A 12,423-nucleotide genomic window follows, 5' to 3' on the forward strand; every position below is an offset into this window, starting at 1 on the left:
TGAGGCAAAGGCAGTCGCCCGGGCTGCTAGGGTCCCACAGGACACAGCCAGCCCTCTGCAACTTCCTGGACACTCTGGGAGGGACCCTCTGCTCTGTGCCCATTTTACAGGCAGGGCACTGAGGCCAAGCAGTGGTAGGGCCAGGGACTGCCCGCAGCACTGACTCCAGAGCCCCTGATTTGATGGGTTGGAGCCCCCCAGCCTAGGCCAGCATCAGCAGGGCCAGGTGAGGGCTAGGCCGGCCCAGGGCCCATCCACCCTGGCCCAATGCTGCCAACAATCTGGAGGGTGAGGCAGTCCCACCTGCATGCCCTTGCATGCCACCCCCACGCCCTCCTCACTGCCGTCATTCTCCTGAGCCCCTGGCCTCTACCAGCAGGGCGGGGGTGAGGGTGGTCCCCAGCCAGTGCAGAGGCAGGAATGGAGTCTCAGCCCCTCCAGGCCCCTCGCTACCCCACCCATCCCCTGATCACCATGCAAGGAGCTGGGCCTGTGGCCGTCCTGAGCACTCAGGCTGGGCCAAGCTGGGGTGAGGGGTGCAACCAAGCAGGAGAAAGGGAGGGGTCCTGGGCAGATGCCGGCCACCGTCTCCACAGGAAGAGAGCCAGGAAGGCTGAGCGGGCAAATCTTATTAGCCTGCAGACTTCCGAAGCCCCATCACTGACCGCCCAGCGACCTTCCTCCTCCAGCGCCCGCCCTGTGTGTGCACTGCCCCTGGGTGCTGGGTCTTCCTGAGCAGGTAGAACCAGAGCCTCTGGCTCCCTGTCAGTGCCCTCAGCTGGGTGGCGGCCACCCTGCTCCTCGCCAGCTCCCAGTTTTCACTGCTGCCTCTGAGAAGGCAGCCGGGTCTCCAGGTACTTCCCTGCCTGAAGGGAGCTGAAGGGGCGAGTGGGAGGCCCATCCAGCTCTGGGTCCCACGCCGCAGCTGGAACACGGGAGCTCAGGCTGAGTCCCCGCTCACCTGGAGCCAGGACAGAGCTGGCATTCAGCAGCCAGGGTGGGCTTGACCCTTCCCCACGGAGATGGCACTTCCTGACCAGTGTGTGAGGGACCCACATCCCTGACTCACTGGGCTCCTGTTGGCCCCTACTGTGTGGTCTGGGCAGGCCCACCCGAGGGAGCTCCCAGCTTGGCGGGGCCCCAGGTCAGGGCACCAACATCCCTGCTTCAGGCTGTACAGCCCCGCAGGTCTGAGCCTCAGTTTCCCCATCTATAACATGGAAATCATGACCAATAACAGCCACTCCTGTCCTGGGAGTGAGCTGGGCAGTAAGCCTTGTGCCACAGGCGCCGCTGTCACCCTAGAGGGGGCCTGTCCTGTCCTGCTTTTCTCCTCCCACCCCAGCCCAGTGCAGAGCGGCTGTCGACGGGGTCCCCATCTGGAAATGATTGTGCTCGTGGCCCTCAAAGATATAATTAAAATATATTGGGTTTTTATGCTCCTTCCTCGGCTGGAGTGGAATCCAGGCTGGTTATGAAACCAGATCGTGCTGACGTTGGGTGTGGGGAGCATCCGACCCCAACCCCGGCTGCCTTCACGGCCTCCAGTGAAGCATGCAGCATGGGAGCCTCTGAGGCCCCAGGTGAGGGCTTCACTGTGCCCACTGCCCCTTGTCTCCAAGTGATCCTGTTCGTATGGAGGGCATCCTCTGCACCGGCTGCTCCCAGGCCTGCGAGCAAGGTCCCTGTCCCCAGCGGAGGCTGTTCTCCTCCAGCCAGGTCTCCTGCCTGAGTGGCCGGTGGTGAGAACGCTCAGCTTCGTCCTGCTCCTCCTCTCCCAGGAGCTCCCTTCCCTCTCCCGCTTCTTTATCCTTCAGGCTTCACCTTCCCCAGGAAGACTCCCCAGCGGACGCTCCCATCCTAGCATGGAGTCCCCTGCCCTGTACATCCCCATCTGTGAGATGTGAGGATCAGCCTGGTCTCTAAGAAGTGTGTGTGAGCCCAGGGTAGGTTTGGGGTGTGAGAGGGCCTCGGGGGGTGCCTGCTTAGCTGGGCCAGCCCATCCCCAAGCCCGGGCGCCTCCTTCAAACCACAGGCTCCAGGGGCCGATGAGCACTGCCCAACAAAGCCTCCGGAACTGGTGGCTCCTGCGGGCAGAGCCCAAGGGGCAGGCGCAGGGCTGGTACTGGGCAGGCCTCTTCCTCCAGGGAGCCCTCCCTGCCTCTCCGTCAGCCTGCCACGCCCAGTTCTCATCCTACCCTGAGCTCAGGTTCCGCCGAGGGGGCCAAGGTGGCCACAGGCCCTGTCCCCTCTCCCTACCTCAAGTAGCGGCTGCCCTCCTGGCCCCTCAGCTCGGGTTGTCTGTTGGCCTCTCCCTGGCCTGGGGCTGGCATTGGTGGTCAGAGGGGCAGCCCTGAGCATCCGGAGAGGCCTGCTGTGTCCCGTCACTGTGCAGGGCTCCACACCACAGCCCCTCCGGGAGGCGAAGGAGCAGGAAAGGATCGGGAGGCCCCCCAGCTCCCTGGTCCTCCAAGAGGTGGCTCCCACCTCGCTCCCCAGGAGCCCAGCCCAGGGACCTTCTGTGCAGGCCCCCAGGACAGGTAGCTCAGAATGGGTGACAGGCCCTGGCCTGGCTGTGCCCCCCACCTGCCCTCGGCAGCAAGGAAGCCCTGGGGGTGGATGGGGTGCTGGTCATCACTCAGGGAGAGCAGCTGGACATGGGCTGGACAGCATGCCTCCCGTGGGTTTGAGCTGAGGCCTGCATGCCTAGGCCTGGGGAGACCACATCACCCAGCCTCTGCCCCAGCCTGTGCAGGCTCAGAGACTGTCCCTGGCCATGATCACTCTCTGGGGCCTGGTGGCTGCTGCATTTTGGGCTCTCACCAGGCTTCCCCCAACCCGGCACCGGGGCCCACACCCCAGACCCAGTCCCCACAGCACCCCCAGCATCTCCCACAAGTCAGGCCCCAGAGTTCACCGTCCTCGCCTCCACTCTCTGAGATCCCTCCTCACCCCTGCTGTGTCTCTGAACTTGGGCCCCCAGGCAGGGTGCCCAGCCAGGCGCAGTGACTCACTGACCTTCCCTCCCCGCACCCTCCATCCACGTCCCCCAGCTGTGGGACCATCTCTGAGCCTCTGTCTCCTGGTCCGGGGAGTGGGGATGTGCCTGCTTCAGCTGCTGGGGGAGCCCAGGACTCACAGGCAGAGAGTGTTGGAAGGGCAGAGGGCCGTGCAAGCTGTTCTGGGAGGGCCTCCTCCCAGAGCCCCCCGCCCCCAGCAGATGAGGCCCCAGCCAATGTCGCCACACGGGGCTCAGCTGGAGGGACCACGCACAGGGCCTGCGTGGATGGGCCGGAGGCAGGAGTGTAGGCACAGCTGGCCTGCCCAGCAGGAGAGCTTGGTCTCACTGGTTATTGTCTCTGTCACCACTGCTGGTCTAGAGGGACGGTCGGTCCCTTCCCGCTGGTGGAGGTCAGTGGCCCGGGTTTGGGGGTCTGGGGACTTCAGAGTGAAGATGGGGTCCAGAGCCTGACCATGAAGGAGGGGACCGTGAGAGAGCGAAGCCCCGGCTTGGGGCCCCAGCTCTATGTCACTTGGTCCCCTCTGCTTTGTCTTTGCCGGAGGTAAGCCGTGCCCGGAGTCCTTGCCCACCAGCCACCACCCTGATCCGGCGTCCAGCCAGGCCCAAGGCACCTCCTCCAGGAAGCTGGCCTTACCCAGCGGTTCCTGGTCGGGGGAGGGGCACGTCAGGCTGGGCCTGGTGGGGCACCTGGGACCAGACAAGCCTGGGCTCGGGGTGAGGGCACATTCCTGCTTTCTGAGCATGTGGGGAGGGGGTTCCCAGAAGCGCTGAGGAGGCCTGGCCGGCAGCCCGCAGGGAGAGCCCCCGGCGCTTCCTGTTTGGCAAGAGGGTGGCTGCTGGAGCTCAGGAGAAACATGTCAACAACAACAATAACCATAACTGCCCTCCCTCATGGAGCCCTCCCTCTGCCCAGGGCCGGGGGTGGCCTCCCCTCCCAGGGATCCTGACCAGACGAGGCCCAGCCCCTGGTGTCCCCTGCCCTGGGCACAGCCTGCACCCTGTCACTGCATCTTTTGGTGCCACCGAGCCTGGGCTGGGCCCCTAACCATGGTGCCCGCTGGCCGCCCGCTGTTCTCGGCTCCCCGTCAGGGCTCTGCCCTGGGTTGTCACTGTCCATACGAGGACATGGGGGCTTGGGAACCCTTGGGGCTTTCCAGGAAGCAGAGGAGGGCGGATGATTGGGGCAGGGTGGGGAGCTGCCGAGATGGCTGTGGGACCTCGGGCAAGTCACGTCGCCTGTGGGGTGGGGTACTGCCACGGCCCGCCCTGCTGGGGTGGGGGGGACGGGGGTGAGATGAGATCATGCTGCTGGCAGGCGCGCAGGGAGCGCTCCTGGAGGGAAGCCGCACAGTGGGCACGTTGGGGCGGGTGCAGATCCGGCCCATGCCCGCCTGGCTCAGGCGGCCCTCGGGCTGGGAGGGGCCTCCCCGGGGGGGACACAGCGACCCCTTCAGCAGCTGAGAGGCCGGGCGTGTTGGGCACTGAATGGTGTTCGAAGCCTCCTTGAAGAGAGGCTCCCGCCTGGCAATGCCCACTCCCCCTCCAGAGCCCACCTCAGGAACCCCTCCTCTCAGAAGCCCCTCAACCCCAGGCTGGCCCACTGTGGTGTCCCCAGGGACAGGAGGGGTGAGCAGCATAGCTCAGTCCCCAGGCCTGGGCCTCATCAGCAATGTGGGGCGACCAGGCCTGGACACTGGGCCCTCTGCTCCACAGGCTGCAGGCTCAGCTCCATTTGCTGAGTGTCCTCCAGCGAGAGAACCCCAGAGCCTGCCTCCCGGGCGTTGCACAACCAAGACACGGTGGCTGGGGGTGGGGGGGTCTTTGATTCATTCCTTGAAGCCCAGCGGCCCAGGTCCTCCAGATGCCAGGCTATTGGGCCAGGAGGGGCACCCGCCTGTGAGCAGCCCTGACCGTCAGGCACACCCTCCAAGGGCCCACCTTAACCCGACAAGGTTGGGTGCAAAGGCATGAGGTGGAGGAAGCAAGCAAGCCAAACCGGGTGACGGAGGGGCTGAGACCAGACAGCGTGTCCCTGGTGCAGACGGGAGAGTGGGGGCAGGAGGGCCTAGCGGATCCCTGCCATCTGGGTCTGCCCTGGCTTGGCTCTGCTGGTGAGCTGCCTGAGGGCTGGACGCAGGGACACAGGGACGCTGGGCCGGCCTGGCCATGTGTTTCTGATTCCTCAAGGCCTCCCCAGCATGGCACTTATGCAAGAGGTGCCCCCCTCCTCGGGCCCACCCGGTGCTGGGTCTGCCTGGCCTGGTGCAGGACAACCCGGCCCATCCTGGGTAGGGAGCTAGCCCCTGGTGGGAGGCCGCCTTCCAGGTCCAGAGGAGCCTGAGGGTCATTGGCCCACAACCTCTGGCAGCACAGAGAGGGCATGGGGCCTGCCTAGGGTCCCAGAGCAGGGGCAGAGCTGGGCCAGCCCAACTACCAGCCTCCCAGGCCCACTGGTAAGCTGCTGGGCCAGTCAGGGATGGGGCTGCCTGCACCCCGTGGGAATGTTGGGCCTTGCCAAGGGACAGGGGCCGGCCCTCTCCCCAGGTGGGAGTAAGACCACCTTGGTCCCTCTCCTGTGCTCCCTGCTGCTCTGGCCTTGAACATACCAGGGATCCCAGAGCTTCTGCCTGGCTGGCATAGGTGGGGAGTGAGTACCCCAGCCCAGGAAGCTTAACGGAGGTGGTGAGCTCCATGGTGTGTAGGGGTTGGGGCAAGGGATGCTGTGAAGAAGCAGGCAGACCTTCCTGGCTGCAGAGAGCACCTGGAGCCCCCCAAATGACCTCTACCCTTTCCTCCCCACTCCTGCCCCCTCCCCCATGGCACTGTCCCCACCTCTCCAGACATGTTCTGATTTTGCCTGTTTATTTCTTCACTGTCTGCTCCCTTCACCCTACCCCCAGCCAGGAGGTCAGGTCCACCACAGTAGGGACTGGACCCGTCTGTCCCCCAGGGCCTGGAACAGTGCCTGGAATTGAGTAGGTGGTCAGCTCCCCTTTGTCATGAATGACTGAATCAAGTGTGCGAAGCAATCTTAAGAGTCTCAGGGTCCCACCCCGCCATTGACTGATGGGGACACTTGCCTTGGGGGCTGGTAGGAGTCTGGGTGGGGGTCTACTCAGTGCTGACAGCCGCTGCCCCACCTCATCCTCAGCACCACTGCTGCCTTCTGGAGCCGGCCCTGTGAGGGGCAGACGGGGCCTCAGCACCTGGGCATGGGCCGGGGGTGGGGGGTGGGGAAGGGGGCAGACGGCTCTGGACAGGGGCAGGCAGTCCCGAGGTCAAGAGATACTCCAGGGGCCAGCCAGGTGGCGCAGTGGTTAAGTTCGCACATTCTGCTTCTCAGCGGCCTGGGGTTTGCCGGTTCGGATCCCGGGTGTGGACATGGCACCGCTTGGCAAAAGCCATGCTGTGGTATGCGTCCCACATATAAAGTAGAGGAAGATGGGCATGAATGTTAGCTCAGGGTTGGTTTACCTCAGCAAAAAGAGGAGGATTGGCAGTAGTTAGCTCGGGGTTAATCTTCCTCACAAAAAAAAAAAGAGAGAGAGACACGCCAGGTGGAAGCCCTGGGGCCCATCAGGCTTCCCTCGGCCCCCTTGCTGCTGTGTCCCCTCAGGCCAGAGGGTCATACCCGCCTGTGGGACCTCCTGATTCAGCCCGAGGCACTGAGGTTGCCACGCCCCTCCCCATCGCCCGCAGGCGGGCATACCAGGGAAAGGGCGCCCTCTGGTGGGACCCCAGCTCGCTGTGACCCCAGCTCTCTGCCCTCAGGCTCTCCCACACTGTGTGCAGGACCCCCCCACCCTGCCCCACAGACCCCTGCCCCCTTGGAATGCTGCCCACAAGGTGGCTGCTGCCAGAACAGCGCCCAGGCAGGCCCGGGCCAGCCCCACGAAAGGATGGACACCGCGCCTTTGAAGACCCAGCGGGTGGACGCAGGCCCAGGCCATGCCCGTCAGCAGGCGAGGTGGCCCACTCAGCCCCACACAGTAGCCCTTTCTTCCAGGTCTGGAGACCCCTTGGCTGAGTGTCTCACATGAGCGCCCTCCCCCATAGTCCTACCTGCCCCGATCTCTATCCCTGCAGAGTGGGCTCCGGGAGCTGGCTGGGGGGTCCAGACAGTGTCCATGGGGCCAGGGAGTGGCGTGGGGGGGACGGACGGGCCTCCAGTGGACGAGGAAGGGCTTGCAGGGGAGGGACAGGCCTCTGGCAGGACGGGGTGCCCTGAGGACGCCACAGTGGGAACCTGGCCACTGCCACGCTGGGCACACCCCACTCACTCGTTCGCCCACTTGCCCACTCGCCCACTCTCCCAATTGCCCACTCACTCATTCACTCATTCACTCACTCACTCACCCACTCATTCATTCACTCACTCACTTGCCCACTCACCCACTCATTCACTCACTCACTCACTCATTCACTCACTCACTCATTCACTCACTCACTCACTCATTCACTCACTTGCCCACTTGCCCACTCACTTGCCCACTCACTCACTCACTCATTCACTCAGTCACTCACTCACTCATTCACTCACTCACTCACTCCCTCTCTCACTTGTTCACTCACTCTCTACCTCCCTCCCTCCCTCACTCATTTACTCACTCACACATGCATTCAAATGTCCTGTTATCCCACCCACTGTGGGCAGGGGGCATGACGCTGCCCTCATCTTACCCGCTGCCCTAGAGCAAGGGGGCCTGATGGGGGCCCCTGGTGTCCGCACATCCATCCATTCATTCATTCACCCCATGAACACCAGTGAACTGTCCAGCTTGGTGCCCAGTGCCAGGTTGGGGACAGGGTGTGTGTCTCTGATGAGTCTGGCTCACTCCTGAAGAACTCTGGAGGTGGGAGCCATGAGCCCAGCACACTCTGTGCTGAGTCCCTGGCTGGTGGTTCAAGGGGTCAGGGTGCAGCGTCCACCCCACCAAGGGGTTTCTCCTCAGAACATCACTGGACAAGGACTGGGGCAGGGAGGGAGGGGGCTGAGGCCCTGCCATGGACCTCGTCCAGCAGCCCCGCTTCCAGGCTTGCCTAGAGCCTCAGTGGGCAATGGTGGCTAGGGTGACTGGCCCCTCACCTGCCCTGGGCCTGGGCCCTCCTGCTGGGCTCTCCTACAGTGGCCAGGCCTGCCCTTCATAAGCTTGGGGGAGTCTGGGTGGTACACGGGGGTCCACTAGACAGAGGAGAGCTCGGCGGGGGGGAGGACCATTGCCCCTGACAGCCAGGCAGGGCCCAATGGGGAAGTATCCCTTCACGCCCCAGGGTAGAGATCTGGAAGACCCAGAAGACCCTGGCGCAGGAGGCCAGGCTGGACCCTCCCCAAAGGGCTGCAGCTCAGCCGGCCCATCGCCCTCTGCAGCTCAGCCGGCCCAACATCGCCCTCTGCAGGTCACTTGGCCCAACAACTCCTGGGCGGCCACAGCAGCCTGGGCCAAAAGCGTGGGGGCTGGGGCAGCTGGCATCTGGGAGGGCAGGGGTCCTGGGATATGGGGTCGGAAGGATAGAGGCTGCTAGGAGCCAGGGCCAGGATGCACTTTCCCATCCCCCACACATGGAGCCCCTATAGGCATGCTCTCCCCGTTGTGGATACACCCCAATGTGTGAGCCCCACACCCCAACACCCAAGAAAAGCCTCATCTGTGTCAGGACCCTCTTCTCTGGTCTTGTCCAGCAACTGCGGCGACCAGGCTGGCTGTTCCCCAGCACGCTCCTGTTTTCTGAGTGGCATGGCAGCCTGCTGGGCTCTGCCCTTTGGGACCTTCCTGACAGGACAAAAGGGGCATGAGCCCAGCCCCTCCAGGGCAGCCTGAGGGGCCAGTGAGGGAGGTCGGAGCCCAGGTTTGAGTGCCCAGGTCACATGGGCACCTGTGGGGACAAAGGTCACCAGCGGGTCCTTCTCAGAGGGTGGCGTGACATGGATGGGGTGGCCAACCCCTGGAGCCATCTTCCTTCACTGGGACTCTGAGGGGCCAAGGAGAATTTGGGGCTCAGCTTAGGCTGGGGGCAGCTGCTAGTGGAGGCAGCACTTGACTTTAGGGGGAGGCAATGGCTGGGGGTGACCTGCAGGTGGGCAGGTAGTGGGGTGTGGGTCCAGGGGAGGGGTGTGGCAGGAGGTGCTGTGGTTGGCCTGTTCTGACCCATCTCCCTGCACCCCATCCCGCCCCCACCCAGGGCACTCAGCCAGGGAGGGCCTGGGTGGAGGAGGGCGTGAGAGGATTACCCATACCAGCTCGGCCTCAGGGGAGCCTCTCAGAGGGGTGGGGGTGGACAGTGGTGCCCCGCAGACCTGGGCTTCTCCTCGAGTGGCTGGAGCCCCCCTGGGCCACCAGCTCAGGGTGTGGATGGCCACAGCTGCAGGGACGACAGGTGGGCAGTGGGTGGGCCTCAGGCCAGGCAGCCCTCGTCTCGGTGGGTGTCTTGGTCAGCTCAGCTGCTGTAACAAAATACTGACTAGCGCCTTAGGCAACAGACATTCACTTCTCACAGCTCTGGAGGCTGCAAGTCCGAGATTAAGGTGATGGCCAATGTGCTTCAGGGTGAGGACCTGCCTCCTGGCCTGCACATGGGAGTGAGAGATCTCGTCTCTTCCTCTTCTTGTAGGGACACTAATCCCGTCGTGGGCGCCCCATCCTCACGACCTCGTCTAACCCTGATCACCTCCCAAAGACCTGCTTCCTGACACCATCCCCGTGAGGGTTAGGGCTTCAACACACGAGTTTCGGGTACACAGACGTTCAGTCCATGATACGGGGACTCCACCGCAGACTGGGGGCCTTTGTCCAGGTCTCTGGTGGCCCAGGCCCACCGCGCCACGGGGAGGGGTTGGAAAGCCGCGCCTCCCATGCCTGGGCAGCTGGGGGCAGCCCTGCTCCTGGGAGGCAGCCCCTCAGAGGCTCGGTCCACAAGGCCTCCGAAGCTGTCTCACTGATAATTCTTCCCTCCTACTCAGCAATGGCGACTCCGAGGTGGCCCCCCAGGACAGCTGCCATTTCCCCATGTCCCCATACTGGCAGGAGGCCCCGTGGTGCTGATGGTGTCGCTGTGCAGGGCACGCAGGGGGGCGGAAGTCCAGACCTGCTGCTGTGTGCCCGGCTCGGGTCGTGTTTACCCGCAGAAGGCCAGTGCCAGGGCCCCCGCCCGGCCTTGCGGCCTGTTCACTTGGGCTCCAGGATAAACACCCATTCAGCCACACAAGGCCCCTTTGTCCCAGAGAGAGGCTCCGGCCCAGGACGGCTTGCTGGATGGCCTGTGTCCTCCGTGCGGCCAGACTCCCCTCGTGGCCTTCAACAGGCAGACTCCTGGCCCAGCTCAGAGAGGCCCCAGCAGGGGACAGGGCCCTGGACAGCTCTCAGAGTGGCCGGAGAGACCAGACAGGCCGAGCTGGGTGAGGAGGATGCCCCTCCAGGCCCCTTCAGAGCAGCCCTGACCCTGCAAAGGGAAGTGGGAGCCCTGTAGCCATGCCGCCACCCTCCCTCTGGCCAGACTCTCCCGTGGGAAGGTGAGGACCGAGGAGCAGTGGCTCGGCTGTCCACAGCTCTCCGAGCCACGGGGCAGCTGTTGAGCCCCAATGCTGCAGGCCCTACCGGCTCCTCGTCCACCCAGGCCTCTGTGGCTCCCCCGCACCCCAGGCAGAAGAGGTGCTGCCCGTTCCCTGAGCTTTGCTCGGTCCCTCCCCAGCCAATGGCGACTGGTTCCCGTAGGCCTCAGTTTCCTTGTCTGTGAAGTGGGCCTTTACAGGCTCTTGTAGTCTCCTCAGCTTCTAAGCTCCTCCTGGGTGGGAGTGCACCCTATTCTATTGAGAGGTGGGCTGAAATGTGGGGGTACCTGTCAGGAGTGGGGGGGTCCCTCTGCAGGGTGAGTGGGATGGGGAGGTTCTTGTTGAGGGGCAGGGGTAGGGCTGACATGAGGTGGGGGCAGGTGTGGGGCTACCAGGTTTGGGATTGTGTGGGCACTGCATGTTGAGGGCAGGAGCCTGGGTCCTTCTGGGGAGGGGCCCAGTGTGACGAGGGATCACAGAACCCTGAGCAGAGGAGCTGATCCGTCCATGTGGGCAGCCAGGCCTGCCTGCTGGGATGCAGTGAGGGCTAGCCTCCGCACGGGTGGAACACTTATGCCTTCTTTACAATGAGGACCCGTGTCCTGGGTCTGGCCTGGGTGGGGATGGTGGGAGGGGTCCCCAGATGCCAGCACCCCCAGCCATACCTGGTTTGCATCGGGGGTGTCAAGGAGGCCTCCCTGAGAAGTGGCTTTTAAGCAGAGAAGTGATGGTCCTGCTGGCCCAGTCCATGGGCTTGGTCTTTATACCTGGAGCTGGGAGCCATGGCAGGTTCTTGAGCACAGGAAGGATGTCATGACTCTGTTATCAAAGGACTCTCCTAGTGTCTGGACTGAGAATGAGGGCAGCAGGGGAGACCAGATGGGAAGTACCACAGGGATGGGGGAGATGATGGGGCTGAGGGGGACAGGATGGAGAGGTGGGAGAGGCCTGGAACTGCCTCTCCCAGAGTTGCCCCTGCCCCGGTCCCCATCCCCTGCCTGGCCTTTTGTCCCCATACCAGGCACTTTCCCCCGAATGCGCTGAGCACAAATGCACCCTCCACCCGTGGGGTCCTGGACACTCCACTGGCCAGCCAGAGCCCCACGGTGGAGCTCCCCAGCGAGGACGTCACCACAGGGTCCCTGTGCCTTCGCTGCAGCTCACAGCCCACAGCGACCCCTGGTGGCAGCTGGGCGCATTGCTTCTGTCCACCTGCGGGTCAGCCCTGAGGAGGCTGGTCACCAGCCCTGAGTCACAGCCAACCACGGCGGCAGGTCTGGGCCGGCACCCTCAATGGTGGGGTGACTGGGCGCGCCTCAGCCCAGGTCCCTGTGTGGGGAGGCCCCCTCCCCATTCCTGTTGATGGGAGACGACGTTGCTTTGGTTGGCAGTCGCCTCAGGCCTGGGGGTCAGCGTTTCCTTATCCGTGGCCAGGCATGTGCACTCGCCTGCACCCGTTGCCTGCTTCTTGAGGACAGCAGCACCAGCAGCACCAGCACCACCTGCCACGGGCTAGCAATGCAGATCTGTGGCCTGCACACACCTACCGGTCAGGCGCTCAGGAGGCCCCACGACCTCTGGCTGGTTCTGGAGCCACGGTGTGAGGACATGGCTCCAGGGTATGGGGCCACATCTCAGGGCCCCAGAGACCAGCATCCAGCCAACTCTCTGTCCGTCTGTGTCCAGGGGCCGGAGTCCCCTGATACCAAAGCAGGCTGGGCCTCTGCCCAGTCAGAAGGGCTCCTGGGGGCTGCCTCATGCCCCCTGTACCTGTCCCAGCCTGTGAGGGCCCCCTTCGGCCCCATGCCCTGTACCACGTGGTCAGTGAATGAGAGACCAAAGTAAGGACAGTGCT

Source organism: Equus przewalskii, chromosome 3 (genome assembly GCF_037783145.1).
Source record: "Equus przewalskii isolate Varuska chromosome 3, EquPr2, whole genome shotgun sequence".
Classification (NCBI taxonomy): domain Eukaryota; kingdom Metazoa; phylum Chordata; class Mammalia; order Perissodactyla; family Equidae; genus Equus; species Equus przewalskii.